The sequence below is a fragment of the Oryza sativa genome, chromosome 1 (assembly GCF_034140825.1).
Source record: "Oryza sativa Japonica Group chromosome 1, ASM3414082v1".
NCBI classification, from domain to species: Eukaryota; Viridiplantae; Streptophyta; class Magnoliopsida; order Poales; family Poaceae; genus Oryza; species Oryza sativa.
The window spans coordinates 25,901,111-25,916,968 of record NC_089035.1 but is presented as its reverse complement, the minus strand read 5'-3'; the positions used below and the strand labels follow the sequence as shown (position 1 = coordinate 25,916,968).

Genomic DNA, 15,858 nt, shown 5'->3' with positions numbered 1-15,858 from the left:
AAAAAGAATTCAGTCATATGAGGAAACAACCAAAGTTCAGATAAGTTCAGAAATAACTTCTGACAAGCTCATATATAACCATCACTCAATGTCATTAACTTAAACACAGTTGCTTGCATTTCAAGTTCTGCATTTGCTTATAGGAAAATGGAGATTAAAACATTATCTGGATAGTCTACCGAGAGTATTTTCTTTTTATTTTCCTTATAAAAGCATTCAGAACACCAAAACTCACACAATATGTCTCATGAGTGTAATCATCACTCAATATAACACATCAGACAAAAAAAACAGCTCTGGATGTTCTTATGTCTTCCTTTAAGGAGTGCCATCTACAACCAACTTTTGAGCGAGACACTTTCTTGCATTAGGGCTTAGGCGTGCAGTTGGAAACTATATTGTGAAAAAAAAAAAACATTAGGAAACAACCATGTAAAAAAAACTATGCATGTCATACGAGGAAAAAACATTAGAGCAGTAACCATAATGGCTCCCATCATTTTTAAGTGAACTAATACATACAATTTTTTTTATACCAGAACCACTAATGTTGGCTCGCTGAACAGATGCTTCTTGCGATCCAAACAACGGACTATTTGATGAAAAGTGATATGCTCAATCGAAGCGACCATAATATTTTTATTACCTAGATGGATCATTTAATCAACAACAACTTGATATAATTCTGGGAATTAGTAGCCTAATTGTATCCAACTCAGTGCAGTTGAACTCACACAAGTAGTTGTCACGCCCGGAATTTCTATCCAAAATTCCAAACGCTTATGTATGTAAACCCTCGTCCAGGAATCAGCCGGGGCACACAATAACAAATTGATAATAGAGTGCAATTATTACTCTAATTAATAAGCGAATATAAAGTCATTACAGAGGTAGATAGTTCCTCTCAAACAATAAAGATCTAAGCAGCGGAAAATAAAATAAAAAGCTCAGGCGACTCCATCCCACAAGCAGCTTGACCAGGGCTACGCCTAACCCTCTACACCTTCAGCATCACTGTAGAACTCCTCCTCTGATGAATGATTGCAAGGTGAGTATATGACATACTCAACAAGCCACGCAGCAAATATGCAAGTGCAGGGGATAACAAAGGATGGCATAATATAGTCTCATTTGCATAAATGGCATTCAATAAATACTTCAGAATTTAGAAAAACAGTAAAGTATTTAATTAAACAATATTAATCCAACGCTATACAACATACCCGTTGCATAGGCCCAACCATTCTGAACAACCATTCCCGGCTGCACAGTTCTATCTCCAAACCAAGAATATACCGTTCCAAACTAGGAGCTAAACAAGTTATTAACAATTACAGCATCATTTATTATGGTGAGAGGTATGAGACTAATCACGAAAGATATTGTTAGACCCGCCCATAACCGCGGGCACGGCTATTCGAATAGTTTTACTCTGGCCAGAGGTGTACCACTGTACCCACAAGACACAACCTCAACATCATGTCAACCATGCGTCGCGATACTTAACAAGTACCCGAATAGAGATTGTGACAATACCCTCTGCATAACACAATTCAAAGCAGTGCACCGTTCCTGGACCATAATCACCCCCTTATAAAACAAGGCATGGACTCCCCAGCGACCCTCGTGGGCTTATCTCCGCCACTTCACAGTCTGGTGCTCCACAATGAACCACACTATACAAAAGGTAAAGCCGTTGCCCACGCTGGCTTGTGGTTAGCACGGTTAATGTTTCACAACCGAAAATCGTGAACCGGTCCTTAATTGTCATGAGCACGACCAACAAAACCATGTGCTCACAACCCACCATTACCATGTTTTAGTTGGCATCTTAATTAATCATCCTATCATGATTGACCATCATGAGCTACCATTAATCCAACATTAAGTAATAATGAACCATTAGTTATCCCATTCATATGAGCTAATGTCTCTAAGCATGGCTAAGCATCCTAATTACTTTAGCTAAAACCATATAATGCTCTAGCTAATCCAATTATTAACCAGGAGACAAAGTATAGGTAATCAATAACAAAAGGCTATAACAAAGGTAACAGGTCATTCCCACCCGATGACATTCAAAAATAAATGCACTAGTTGAATAAAAACAATAGCTTTAAACGGGATCAACATGCTCAAAGGGTTGTTTGGGATCTATGTGATTTGCCTTGCTGACCTTGGAACTCTTCAAAATCTTCTCCTGCAAATTCGGACTCTCCGGGAACGTCGGAATCGAAGCATAAAAGAGCAAAATCACCAAAACAGTACATAAACAATCATAAAAAACACATGTGGATATTTTTAACATGTAGATCTCAATTTTAGAAAAATTTAGAGACTTGAACAACCTAAATCCGAGCTAAGATGAATTAGTTATGAATTTTTAAAGATTAAATCGGATTAAATCATTTATTTAGATTTTAATTGAATTATGACGCAATAAAGAATTATTTTTGAAAAGGAAAAAGGATTTATTGCATTAGCGGGCTCGGGTTCACGGTGGACCGGGTGCACAGAAACGGTCTACGGAACGAACGGCTGAGATCTAATCTAAACAAAACGAACGGCTGAGATCGAACTGATCTACCACGGGTCTACGGCTGACGTGGCGCTGACGTTGACGATGACGTCATCACCGGCGGCGGCTCGGCACCCCGTACTCACCGGCGAACGACGGCGCGGCGGCGCAAACGGAGGGCACCAACGGGTAGAGGGCGACGCGACGAACTCACCGATGGCTCGGACGACGACGAACGGCAACCGACGGCGACGGTGGCGAGGTCGAAGCGGCGTAGGCGTTCGGGTCGACGACGACGGCGATGCTCCGGCGATCTTCGGTGGAAACGGAGGACGGGACGAGGACGGCGATGACTTGGCGAACCCGACGGCGGCCTTCCCGAGCGACGACGACGACCGGAGCGGCGACGGCGCACGACCGGACTTCCTTCGGCGGCCGCGGCACACGGGCTCTAGTGGCTAGGGCGCTACGAGTGGCGGCGAGCTGAGGCGAAGGTGGCGACGAAAAGAGGAGGTCTCGGGGGTCCTTTTATAGGGGCTAGGGGGCGGCGGCTAGGCCCACGGCGGCCGGCGACGAGAAGGAAGGTTTAGGGTTAGGAGGGTAAAACGAATCCGAATCGAGATCAAATCCGGCGATTTCCAAACAAAATTAGATGAAGTTTCTATAGGGGAAAAGATAGAGGGGATCGAAGGGATCATTTCCCCTCTACCAATTTGACCGGATCGGGAAAGAGGCGACCGAATTTTGGAAGGGGGCGGCGGCGGCTTGCGCGCGACTAGGGCACGGCTGCGGCGGGAGGTTGAAGACGGCCCTGACAGGTGGGCCCCACCTGTCAGCGGGAGAGAGGAGAGAGAGAGGGTGGCTCGGCTTGGCGGGCCGACTTGGGCCGAACGCGAGCAGGCCGGGGAGAGAGAGAGAGACTTGGGCCGACTTTCAGCCCAAAGCCAAAAGAGGACTTTTAAAACCTTTTTCTTTTTAAATTATTCATGAAATGCAATTCCATTTATTAAAAATACTTCCTGAAAAATCTAGGGACTATAGAATCAAGAGAATTATTTAACAAAATTTTATCTGGCCCACTTTTATATTGGAATTTATTATTTAAAATTAGATCTTTTCTTCAAGGCTTTTAAAATCATTTCTAATAATTCCATTTAAACAACAATTTATACACTTGGGATTTTTAGGGTGTGACAGTAGTGCAATTCACTCATTAACAATTGAACATATGCAATCATTATTGAACAATAGGATCATATCGCTTCAGCACTTCTTGCTTTTAATATCAAACACCCTATTGAACTTGACAGGACCTACCAGTGGGCAGTGCCGGTGGGCAGCAGGCGTGGAGATCCGCTAGGCGTCGCTGGTGTTGTCCTATAGGAAAATTATATAAGCATTTTCTAAAGGAAAATTTATATAAGCAAATCAAGAAGAAAGTACACTTGGGTCACTGCACATATAAAATATGATGAGGATAAATTATATTTTGAAGTCGAAAACAAATTCTGTCATATTTAGATCAAACTTATATGTTGCCAGAAATGAAATATATGTTAGATTCAACTTAGAAATTGCAGCTTTTGATCCCCTAATCTTCCTATACTAATTTGGTTATGTATATGAAAACAGAGCTGATGGTGATGGGTCAACAAACAGATGTGTCACTATGTACATCCAAATTGACATATACAATATTTCTATTTGACATCACAGAATGAGGGAAAAACAAAACAAAAGAATTTAGCTGTCATTATAGGATCATAGCAGTAACTGGCAGTGTTCTTGTATGCTGCATGTCGTTCCATTTAAGGTTGTTCACATAAAGTATGTTCAGGGATACCAGAGAGTTTCAGGCTGCTATCCAGTCATTTGACCATATAACTGGATTTATGCTACCGGCAGTTAGTGTAGGATCTAATGACAAACATAATGTTTTACAGGTATATGCTTAACACATAAATAATAATCTTAAGCTGGCACTACATGCACATGAATGACTCAAAGATTAACAGTAAACTACAATTTATCATTGATACAGTCAAAGCTAGTAGTTCACATGGGAAATAAATCTACTTTCACATTAAACAAATTAAACACCTCTCACAAGTAATGATTAAGGGGAATCAGTAAGTGCATATATCAGGAACATCCATTTAAAATGACTATTTTGCTAGTTAGTTTTGGATATACTGCAGTTAGTTTTGGATCTATGCATATTGATATGAAAGAATTCAGAACAGGACTAGCTCTATAGGCAAAATACGTCAACTGACCTACAAGGAAAATGATTTTACAGTCTCCTCATGGACGTGAGTCCAAATTCACAGTTGTCTACTCATTGTAAGTATATCCTTCTGAATTTTCATTTTACCTATCAGTACAATATATACTATTGGTTTATGAATAGTATTTGAAATTAATCAGAGAACCTGAGATCTACTACCTCCGTTTCAAGTTGTAAGACTTTCTAGTATTGCCCATATTCATATAGATGTTAATGAATCTAGGAACACATATATGTCTAGATTCATTAACATATATATGAATATGGGTAATGCTAGAAAGTCTTATAATATGAAACGGAGGAAGTACCTCAACTCTAATGCCATAACTGCTATAAATGGTATAAAGAGTTATCCAGACGTGAACTGTTCATAGTGATTCCAGAAGAAATTAGCATGGTATGCCAGGCTGCAATGCACGAGTCGAAAAACAAATTAATTTGTTACCCAAACACAGTTGACACCTGACAGTAACAAAATCAGCTAGGTGCATATGATTTCCAGCTCCTTCCTGACCTTAATTCACAAACCATGCTTGCCAGGATAAAAGGCTTACATTTTTTGCAGAGTATAAATGTAAGCCTTTTACTTATGCTGGAAAGGAAGTACTACATCAGATGGTCTACATGCACTGTTAAGTTCTTGATTATAGCTGCATACTGCATTAGACGTACTAATTATAACTGCAGGAAATGGGGTACATCATCTACAGAAATTTCACTCAGATTATAATAAGCAGCCATAACCACTGAATGAAAAGAGGCAATAACACTCAGAGCACAAGTGTTATAATTAGCAGTGTTACAGTGAGAATCCTCCAATATTTCTAGATCAATTGTTCAGTTGAAAATCACCTATTAGTCCTTACCTGGCAGCAAGCAACTGTGTGCCACTATGTGTAGGTAGAAAACAGTACTAACCGGTGAAGCCAATTAATTTCAAGCGCAATGACCTGGATACAATTATAAAAATGTTGATTATATTCTGGAGCACCATCACTCCATCAGCTCTCAGGCAGCATAAATGGCCGATGTAATTTTGGATCAAAAGCATAAGTAAAACTGGAATTATTATGGGAGTTTGTTTCTATTTTTTGAAATATTTCATCCTCTTGAAAGTATAAGTTGTATAAATTTATTACATGGTGTATAATGCTATTTTGATAATATCAAGGTTCCATGGTCAAAATCAGCTCAGCAGTAGGGACTCAGCAGCTCCATCTCATGAACCATCTGAAGTTTGTCAAGTCTCCAGTACTGCAAAAGAGTCCCCTCCATAGTTTTCTGTTGAAGTGCCAGTGGCAAATCATCTATGCATAACAAATGGACACAGGGCCTATGAAACGGGAGCTCCAGAAATCTGTCACCACTTTTTTTTAACCTTAAAAGGTGTTTTATCAGGCAGCTGTCGTGCCTATGAAAATGAAAGGGACCAAGCCATCCTGATTTCATGGGGTTTTGATAGCTCAAGGAGAGGGATGCGAAGTGAATTCACCACAAAAGGTTAGATTGAAAAAAATGTGTGCATCTTCAACTAAATAGCTGATTTGTAAGCAACATAATAGAAGAGCCTGACGGCCCTGACCGCCGCACCACCACCAGTCCATACACCCACCAATACAAAGCAAGACGGCAGGGCGACTTATTGGGGGGAGGAATGGGGGTAGGGGTTATGTACCTTTCAGCGGCGGAGGGACGGCGGCGTGACTCCGTATAGGTGGCGGTTGAGGCGAGGCGTGACGATTTCCGCGGTGGAGGGACAGCGGCGGCGATGCCGGTTGAGGCGGAGGCCGCACAGACTTCGCCGGCGGAGGGACAGCAGCGATGTCCGGATCGGCGGGCGGCGTGGTCGTGGTCGTGGTCGTGGATGGATGCGCCCGACGTTGAACTGGCGACGGAGATCGGTGTCTGCGCGGAGGAGGGCGTAGGTTGCGGCGGAGGACGGGGATCAACAGGCGACGGGTTTGAGAAAGAGAGTGGGGAGACCGGAGCCGGAGCTGGGCGGCAAGACGGCGGATTGGGTCGGCGACGGGAGGGAGGCGGCGGTGGGAGGGGAGACTGGGCGGCGACGGGAGGGGGACGGATTCGATAGCGGCCAGAAGGGGGAGGTGCGACAGAAGCGGATCGCACGGATGCGGTCGAGGCGGAGAGAGGGAGGTGCGGGAGGGAGAGGCGGGGTTGCCGTCCGTTGTAAATCATCAGATGGTTTTCAACCGTTATATGTGTCACACGTGATGAATGAGTAAAATAACTTGTTGAACTATTGGGTAGATTTGAGTCAGTTTTTAATTTTGTTCGCTTTTGAAAATATAGATTCATGTTTGAGTTAGTTTTTATGTTTGTTAGCTTTTGGAAATACAAAAGGAGTCGTATAAGAAATATTTTTAAAAAAACTCGCATACTAACTTGAGACGAAAGTCGGACTCCTAATTACAACTCATGATTTTCTTAAAAAAGATCAAGCGAATTTTCAGAATAAATTTTACCCTAACTAAATCGTATAACAATAATAAGATTAAAATAACTCTCACCCGTTGCAACGCACGAACATTGTTTCTAGAGAGAATCCTTTATATGCCACTGAAAATTGGTCTGATCCCTTATATGCCATTGAAAATTGGCTCTTTCCTTATATGTCATTGATCCAAATTTACACACCCTCTCATATCACTCCCGTCAGTTGACCGTGTGTTTACCATTAATTCTCAAGGAAAAAAGATATATTTACCCTTCTGATTATAGGGCATACCTAACAATTTAGAGTGGGCAAATATGTCTTTTTTACTTGAGAGTTAACGGTCAACTGACGGTAGTGGCACGAGAGGGTGCGCAAATTTGGACCAATGGCATATAAGGAAAGAGCCAATTTTCAGTGGCATATAAAAGATCAGACCAATTTTCAGTGGCATATAAAGGATTATCTCTTTTTTTCTACTGTATATCTACGATGAACTCAACTCTATTAAGTTTTAAATTTCAGCTACATCTGATAACGACAACAAGCAAAGATGAGCTAAAGACCAGCGTTCTGAAGTCAAGCCATAAATTATACCAATTAACTGTTTTTCACAAGAGGACTACGATTTGATAAGGTAGTATACGTTAACATCTTAAGACGCCTAACAAGGCGCCTGTAGCTCAGTGGATAGAGCGTCTGTTTCCTAAGCAGAAGGCCGTAGGTTCGACCCCTACCTGGCGCGTTGCTCTTTTCTTTTCTTTTTTTTTTTTTTACCTTTCCTCTTGTTTTTTGCCTATCCCCATGCTGCCAGAATTTTTCTATTCTTCCTAAACAATTGCTATCTTTGGGTTTGAAGGATTTTTGGAGCTGCTCTTTTTTTAAGCTTTTCTCTCCTTTTTTTTTTTTGCCTGCGGGCCCTGCCCCCATGCTGCCACTATTGGCCACATTTTTTACCAGAATGACTATGCATACGACTCGTACATCCGACTCATGTATGACCCTGACTAGCTGTGAAAAAACTGGACCCACATAGAAGTAATCTGAGCAACGTGATTAGTCTAATGAGGTGAGACGTACACGAGTCGTATGCATCGGTCATACGTATAGCTCAGTGGATAGAGCGTCTGTTTCCTAAGCAGAAGGCCGTAGGTTCGACCCCTACCTGGCGCGTTGCTCTTTTCTTTTCTTTTTTTTTTTTTTACCTTTCCTCTTGTTTTTTGCCTATCCCCATGCTGCCAGAATTTTTCTATTCTTCCTAAACAATTGCTATCTTTGGGTTTGAAGGATTTTTGGAGCTGCTCTTTTTTTAAGCTTTTCTCTCCTTTTTTTTTTTTGCCTGCGGGCCCTGCCCCCATGCTGCCACTATTGGCCACATTTTTTACCAGAATGACTATGCATACGACTCGTACATCCGACTCATGTATGACCCTGACTAGCTGTGAAAAAACTGGACCCACATAGAAGTAATCTGAGCAACGTGATTAGTCTAATGAGGTGAGACGTACACGAGTCGTATGCATCGGTCATACGTATAGCTCTTCTCTTTTTGTACTCTCCCTAAACAATTGAGTGGTAGAACATATCTTCATGCCTCCTTTGGTTTGAAGGATTTTTGGAAGAAAGACATCGGATTTGAAATCCTATAGGAAAATCTAGTATTCATCCATTTGGAATAAAAGGAATTGAATATACTGTAACAAAATTAAAGGAATGATTTTCTGTAACAACTGTTCCGCAGGAATTCAAGCATCCACTTATATCATTTTTTTAGAACTATACCATTTTTTTAATTATTTACTTTCCTAAGTCCAAGAACCAATGAAATCAAGCCATATAGAGCATCAAATGAACATAGTTTGAGGATTTGAGCTCATTTGAGGAATAAGTAAGGGTTTAAACTTGATTAGCAAGATTCCTATATTTTGCCAATTCATGTGTTCCAAATGAAATGTCTTCACTTTTTCCTACATCTTGAAGTCCTTTGTTGTGTGTGTGTTCCTATAGTTAGGATCGTCACTAGCAATTTGAGGCCCTATGCCAAATATAAAATAAGGCTTTACTTTTAGAAAATACTACTCTCTTTATCCTATAATATAAGGCACAGCTAAGCTCGGTATGGTCTTCAAAACTAATCTTTGTCTTTTCTCACATACTATAAGGTTTATAGCAATAAAGTTATAACCATATGAAAAAAAAATCAAATGTCATGGTTATGGATACCACATATCCAATAGTAATCGACTAAGCTCGAAGGGGCCCACCATATACTAAGTCTTATACGGAATCATAACTCATATATAGAAGGAGTTCCGCATAAGGAAGGACAACTAGAGTTCTATATAGAAACGACAAGTACTAATTGGATTGTATTCATATTGGTTTCCCTATTCCTACCTGGACAAAAGGATATCTATGGGTATAAATACAAGACCTAAGAGGAGAGGAGACACATAAAGACACAACACATGAGTCAGAACAGACACCAACACACGCCGCCAAACATCGACATCAGAAATAAGCCTATACAGACCCAATATGGTGCCTGTGGAGGCTGACAAGAGTTATCTAGCACCATCTCTGATCTCGATGAGTTCGTACTCGAGGAGGAACATGCATGCACAACATTGTAGATTGTGAACTTAATATTATAGCCATATCAGAAAATGCTAATTTACAATGGGGAAAAAGTTCAATTTAGCATATGATGCCAATAATCCAGCGAAACTTAGACCTGCCCACTCCACTTCTTAAATTAAAGGAAAATTTTGCTAATTTAAAGTTTGTGTAATTTACTGGTAGACATCGAAAAATGTACCAAGGATACTTTAAGCTTACAATAACAAAATTTGCTATTATTAAAGGATACTTTCCAGTTGAAAGATACTTTAAAATTGGTAGTTTGTTGGAGAATATTTCCGGCCGAACTAGAAAGATAAATTCTTCAAAATACAGGAATATTCATAGGGACAAAAGTTTCTAACTTTCCCCCAAAAAAAAAAGTTTCTAACTTAGCGTGGAGTGAAGATATATAATGTATGACAACAATATACTTGAGATGATAGCAGATTTATAGTTACATAATTTTGAAATTTTCACTCGAACGTCGTGGTAGAAACTTGTGGCCATAGGTACATGCCCATCTATTTGAAAATTTTCTTATTCCAATTGGATCGGAAACATCCTCCACCAAACTACCATTTTTTAAGGTGTTCTCCTGTTGTGGCACATTTGGCACAAATTTTTTAATCTACTAACAAATTACACAAAAGTTAGATGTCATATTGCAACATTTGCCTAAATTAAACTAAAGTGCTTGCTCAGAATACACTAATTCGAACCAGGGAAAAAAATCAGGAAATACAAGTAATAAATTTACAGGGAAAAAATTGCCTTTGTGGTAGCTGAAAGGTCTCCTAGAGAAGCCCAAAGGGTTTTAGAAGCCCAAGACAAAAGCCGACGCCAACGCAGGAGTTTGTAAAACCCAGGTGAGCACAAGAAACCCTACCGCCGCCTCCTCTTCTCTTCTTCCTCTCCCCTTTCACCAACGGAGCAACCATGGCCTGTCCTCCGCTCCTCCGAATCCAACTCTTCGATTCCGACTCCCACGCTCACCAGCTTCCTCCGGAGCCGCCGCAAGAAAGCTCTGACGAAGAGGACATGGTTGCTTGTCATCCAGAACTGAAACCACCTTCCCAAGGAAAAAGGAGGCAATCTTCTCCTTGAATTGCCTGTCTATGTCTGTGTTTCTCCTTATGGCTGTCCTCCATATTATTCTTCTTGTGCTGCTGAAGAGACTCACCGACCTCCGGCGGCGACGTCTTCTTCTTCCCATTGAAGGTCTCGGTCTTCTCCTTCAGCTCCTGCGGCATGGGACGACGAGGTGGAGCTCGAGTCCTCGAGGAACTTGTGCCGCATGGGACGCCCACCAAGAAAGCCCCCCTCGTCGCCCCGCCACCGCCACCGCCGCCGCCGAACAACCAAGAGTCTGAATCTGATTCTGATTCCGATGACGGCCAAAAGTCCGATTCCAGTGACGACGAGGCGCTGCCGGTGCCGAACCCAGCGCTTCAGGCCAACAAGAATGTGCCTCCGTCCGATGATGATGAGGATGACGACCAAGAGTCCGATTCCGGTGATGCCCGAGGTCGGTGAGTCTCCTCAGCAGCACAAGAAGAAGAATATGGAGGCCTCAGCCAAAGGGGACAGCCATAAGCATAGCAGGAGAAACACAGACATAGACAGGCAATTCAAGGAGAAGGCCTTCTACTTTTTCCTTGGGAAGGTGGTTTCAATTCTGGATGAAGATCATCTCGACTAGTTTAAGGAGGCTTTCTTGAAGCTTGCTGACAGCAAGGCCAGTGCCTTGGATGCTAAGATCAAGCAGCTGACTTTGGCTCAGGTCAGGGTGTCTTTGCAGGGGCGTGGCCTGGAGAAGGAACTGATCAAGTTGCTGTCGGGCTTGCTCAAGTGATCATTATAGATTGATTGACTGACCTTTCTCACCTCTAATTTACCTTGCCATCTTTTAGTTGTTGATCTGCCTTTACCATACAAGATTTCCGTTTAGAAGTAATCACTGTTATCTCCATATTCCATCGTGATGCTGACTTGAGGTTCTAATCTGTGGAGGCAGTAGTTTAGTTGTGATATACTGATATCCTTTTAGGAAGAGCTTGCTGGTAAGGTTCACATTGCTTAAGAGCAGCTGCGTCCATTTGTTGCCAAGGGGATATATAATAACTCAAATGGGCAAGTTTGTACTTTAATGGTTTTTGAGGGCATCAAGCAAAGAAAAAACAAGCCCAATGACCTATCAATGTCAAAAATTGAGGTGATTTTGTTCTCATTTACCAGTATGCCGTTTGGACATTGTTGTTTTTCTCTCAGACCGTATGATAGAATAGAATAAAATATACTACACATGTATACTGGCTATGCTTATAAGCAATTTATTTTTGTTTAGTTATATTACCATGTTGGCTTACTGTTGCAGTTAATAACTGCAGGGTACATTTTGGTGGGGGGGGGGGGAAGGGTGGAGATGCTTCTATTAGAGTATACGTTTATGATTGAATTAGTGAACTTTAGGTTTGTGGTATAGGTAAACAGCCCAAATGATGTGCCAACTGATGTAGAGTGCATTGTTTTTTTAGAAGTGTCAAGTCTATGATGTTGCATTTTGTAAAGTGAATTGCATAACGTCAGTTTGCCTCTGCTAGCTAGTATTTGTTTTGTTCTGTTTTAAGTTTATTCATTTCATTATTCTTATGTGTTTCCAAGCTGCGATGCATTTTATTGCTTTCCATTCCATGTAACACCATGATATGAATTGCCTGCCTGTTCATTTAATTTTAGACTCTTCTCTTTACACGTGAAGCCATGCCATTCTCTTTTCTTATCCTTGTTAAAACTTTTTTGTGTGCAAACTGCTTAAATGATGGAAATGCAAGATTCCTTTGGAAATATAGTTGCGGATAGTTACTGATTGATATATAAGAATGTCCCCAGAAACTAGATTCTTTAGTATAAACAATTGCAAACTTTCTAGACAATTGAAACTACTGATTGTGTTTTCAATGTCTTGATACCCTTCTTCCTTGTGTAAGTAAAGGAGTTATTTGACATCAACATCAGTGGGTGCTTATTTGTTTAGAAGGTTTCAATGACCTATCGGTGTAAATTGAGTCTATTTTTGCAAACTGGTTGGCCTTCTATGGTCTTGGGCTATGTGCAGTTGTGTTTCTGATGACTAATCTAGCCAAGCAATTATGTCACTTGATTTGCGTTTTTTTTTTCATTTTTGCAGACATGGAGAAAGCTTCAAGGAAGTACAGTATGCTAATGCACCTGGTCATTTTGCTTTTGGTCTGGCTCATATCTTTATGTTATGTACATACCAACCTCGTTGGTATCGTCTCATTTGGGTCCAAGATGGACATGTCTAATCTACTGATGTAAATACTCTGGTGATTTGGGACCACCAAGACTAGCCACTCTACCCCATATTTAGGTATGAAGTAGCTTATATTCCACTGAACTACCTGCACAACAGTTATTAATCATGGTAAACTTCAGTTAAGCTTCATTCAGAAGCATGCTGTTATTCTGGTTATGGTATGAATGATGGTATTGTGCGACTTCGACGGAACACAAGGTGAATGATCGTAGGGAAGTTTGGATTCTATGATTTTCATAAGAATAATCATATTAGTTTGCATATAAGAATAGTTCCTCCCCCAAATTTAAATGGAATTCATACCTTATGCCCTAATTCCACAGCAATACAAGCTGTGTGCTAACATTATCTTGTTTTATTCTCTGACAAGTCCGACGCACTATTCTCAAACAAATCTGATCTTGAAATTTCCATAATTTTCATGTGAGCCAGCCATGATGTTGTAATCAGGCGGTCAGGCTAGATCCTCAAATACTTCCTTCGGATATAAAACGGAGGGAGTAGTAATTTAGGATAACTGAGGTGAGCAGAGCTTCTTGTGTTGTTATATTGATCGATCTGATAATTACTCCGTAAACAAACATGTGGTCGATCCGGTCCACAAAGCCGTTGTAGCTTTTAATTTAACACCAAACATGTTGGTTGGAACATCAATTCGAGAGCTTTATTATTAACATATATGGGAGTTGAGTTTGTAAATGATCGATCTGGTGTAGTGAAAATAAAATGCCCTGAAAAATGACACAAAGGAACGGACCCAAATTCGCTGAAACAAATTTCAGAAAGAAATAACGCAGCGGCATTGTCACCAAGCTACACAGAGCTAACTAGCTCTTTTTTTTTTTTGAGAACAAGGTTTATTGATCATTAAAAGCATAGTACATGAACTAGAGATACATTCTCCATAACTGGCTAACTAGCTAGTGCTTCAATCGAGCAGGCCATTCAAAGATCCACAATTAAATTCAGAAACGGGAATTGAGAAGCCCAAAATAAGTTGATTTCTTCTATCCCTTGAATAAAAACATTGTCAAGTTCTTGGAGCGTGAAATTTATAGGCGGAAAACTTAACACTTTTATACGAGATATCCATGCAAGCTCAGATTTTACAGGCTTTTATGAAAGACCGACAGGGTTGGCCATGCTACTCGAACAAGCTTCATCTATTTTATGCTGCTGATGACCAAAATTTTTGTAACCCTCTGTGAGCACGAAATCATTATCACAACTGTAGTCATCACAACCTAAGCTCATCACTTGTTCATCACTGTGGCATTCACTCCCACAGTTCATTAACTGATCGTCAGTTTGGCCTCCTGTACAATGATATACTAGAGCTCTAAGACTACTGCTTACATTCAGTACAGCTTCTACCTCTGCACCCTTCCTTTGTTCTGTGAAATCAATTTTTTGACGTAGAGGCATCTGATGCCTCATCTGGTAAATCACCCTGATCACATTCAAACAAACAATCTATCAAATACCTTCTCACAGTAGTCTTGAACAGCATCTCATCGTTTGAACCTTGACATAGTATGGGACGCAGCAATTTAAGATCCCCTTTCTTCAACTTTTGAATTGACCAAATAGCATTCAGGACATCATTTTGCAAGAAAATAGCTTTCTTTGAGAATGGAAAGAACTCTGCCTGTGAGATGTCCATGCATTTCAACTCTTGCTTCCTATACAGATTCACCACTGATAGTGCTTTTGCCAAATTCTTTGGCAGGTCACCACTTTCCCCAACCCTTGAAATCATCTTATTGCACTGTTTCCTAATCACAGTAACCATATGCGCCTTTCTGCTTATACGAGGTACAAAACTAAATTTTGGGGTGAAAGATATTTCATCAAGCTTTCTTTTCATTGCAACAAGAGATTGTATAGTCAGTGTACCAAGTACATTTAATGCCTGGTTGATGGATGATAACATTTTCGGTGAAATAGGTGTTGCAATGTTTAAGGAATTAGATCGGCAACTGAATGAATTTGTTAAAATGTGCGACAGTTGAGACATGTCATTTTCATCACGCAAGTTTGCCAAGTATTGTGGTAGGTGGTCTTCTATGATCTTGTTCATCGCTGGCCTGGTCTTCTCAAAACTAACCCTATTGTGGGTGACGATGTTAGCCACTGAATGAAGTGCTTCATTGCTTAACTTATTTATTATGAGTTGCATGTCTGCAAGACCTTGTGGACTGAGTGAGCCATCCTTGCCTTTTTGCAACTTAAAAAACTGAAGGCCATCTTGAACAATGTGGTGGCTGTAGCCATCGCTTTGGAAATCAAAACATTTTTCAACATGGGCTATGACTTTCTCACAAGAAACCTAGGGAGAAATATTCAAGACAATGTGCTGACTGTAGTAACTGGATAAGAACAATGTGATGACTTACCTCATCACTCCTTACATATGATTCAGCCAAGTACCTGCAAACCAGAGAAATCTCATAATAAGATTTTTGTTTTGTTACAACAGTACTAATAATAGAAACATAATAGCACTAAAAGACAATGTAAAGAAGATAGCTGCCTTCAAACTGGTGTGACGTATAAGTTAGCATCATTTTCTGCACATGTAGTGGTGTGTGACCTATAAGTTAGCATCATTTTCTGCACATGAAGTGATTTGCAAGCCATCA

The 15,858-nt window shown here is 40.6% G+C and overlaps 2 long non-coding RNA genes, 2 other non-coding genes and 1 pseudogene across 4 annotated transcripts; 3 read left to right on the top strand and 2 right to left on the bottom strand.

Moving 5' to 3' along the window:
* Nucleotides 1-838: 838 nt before the first annotated feature.
* Nucleotides 839-6,963, bottom strand: LOC136351276 (uncharacterized). Its single transcript, XR_010742032.1, has 3 exons — nucleotides 6,481-6,963; nucleotides 3,836-3,895; nucleotides 839-1,030 (listed from the first exon to the last, which is right to left on the bottom strand). It is a non-coding gene; the product is annotated as an uncharacterized lncRNA (long non-coding RNA).
* A 966-nt stretch (nucleotides 6,964-7,929) lies between these two features.
* TRNAR-CCU (transfer RNA arginine (anticodon CCU)) lies at nucleotides 7,930-8,002 on the top strand. The gene has a single exon. It is a non-coding gene; the product is annotated as a tRNA-Arg (tRNA).
* Nucleotides 8,003-8,348: 346 nt separating this feature from the next.
* TRNAR-CCU (transfer RNA arginine (anticodon CCU)) lies at nucleotides 8,349-8,430 on the top strand. The gene has a single exon. It is a non-coding gene; the product is annotated as a tRNA-Arg (tRNA).
* A 3,049-nt stretch (nucleotides 8,431-11,479) lies between these two features.
* On the top strand, nucleotides 11,480-13,366 carry LOC107278480 (uncharacterized). The gene is made up of 2 exons (XR_001544777.2): nucleotides 11,480-12,091; nucleotides 13,067-13,366. It is a non-coding gene; the product is annotated as an uncharacterized lncRNA (long non-coding RNA).
* A 652-nt stretch (nucleotides 13,367-14,018) lies between these two features.
* LOC4326589 (uncharacterized) lies at nucleotides 14,019-15,856 on the bottom strand (annotated as a pseudogene).
* Nucleotides 15,857-15,858: the final 2 nt, after the last annotated feature.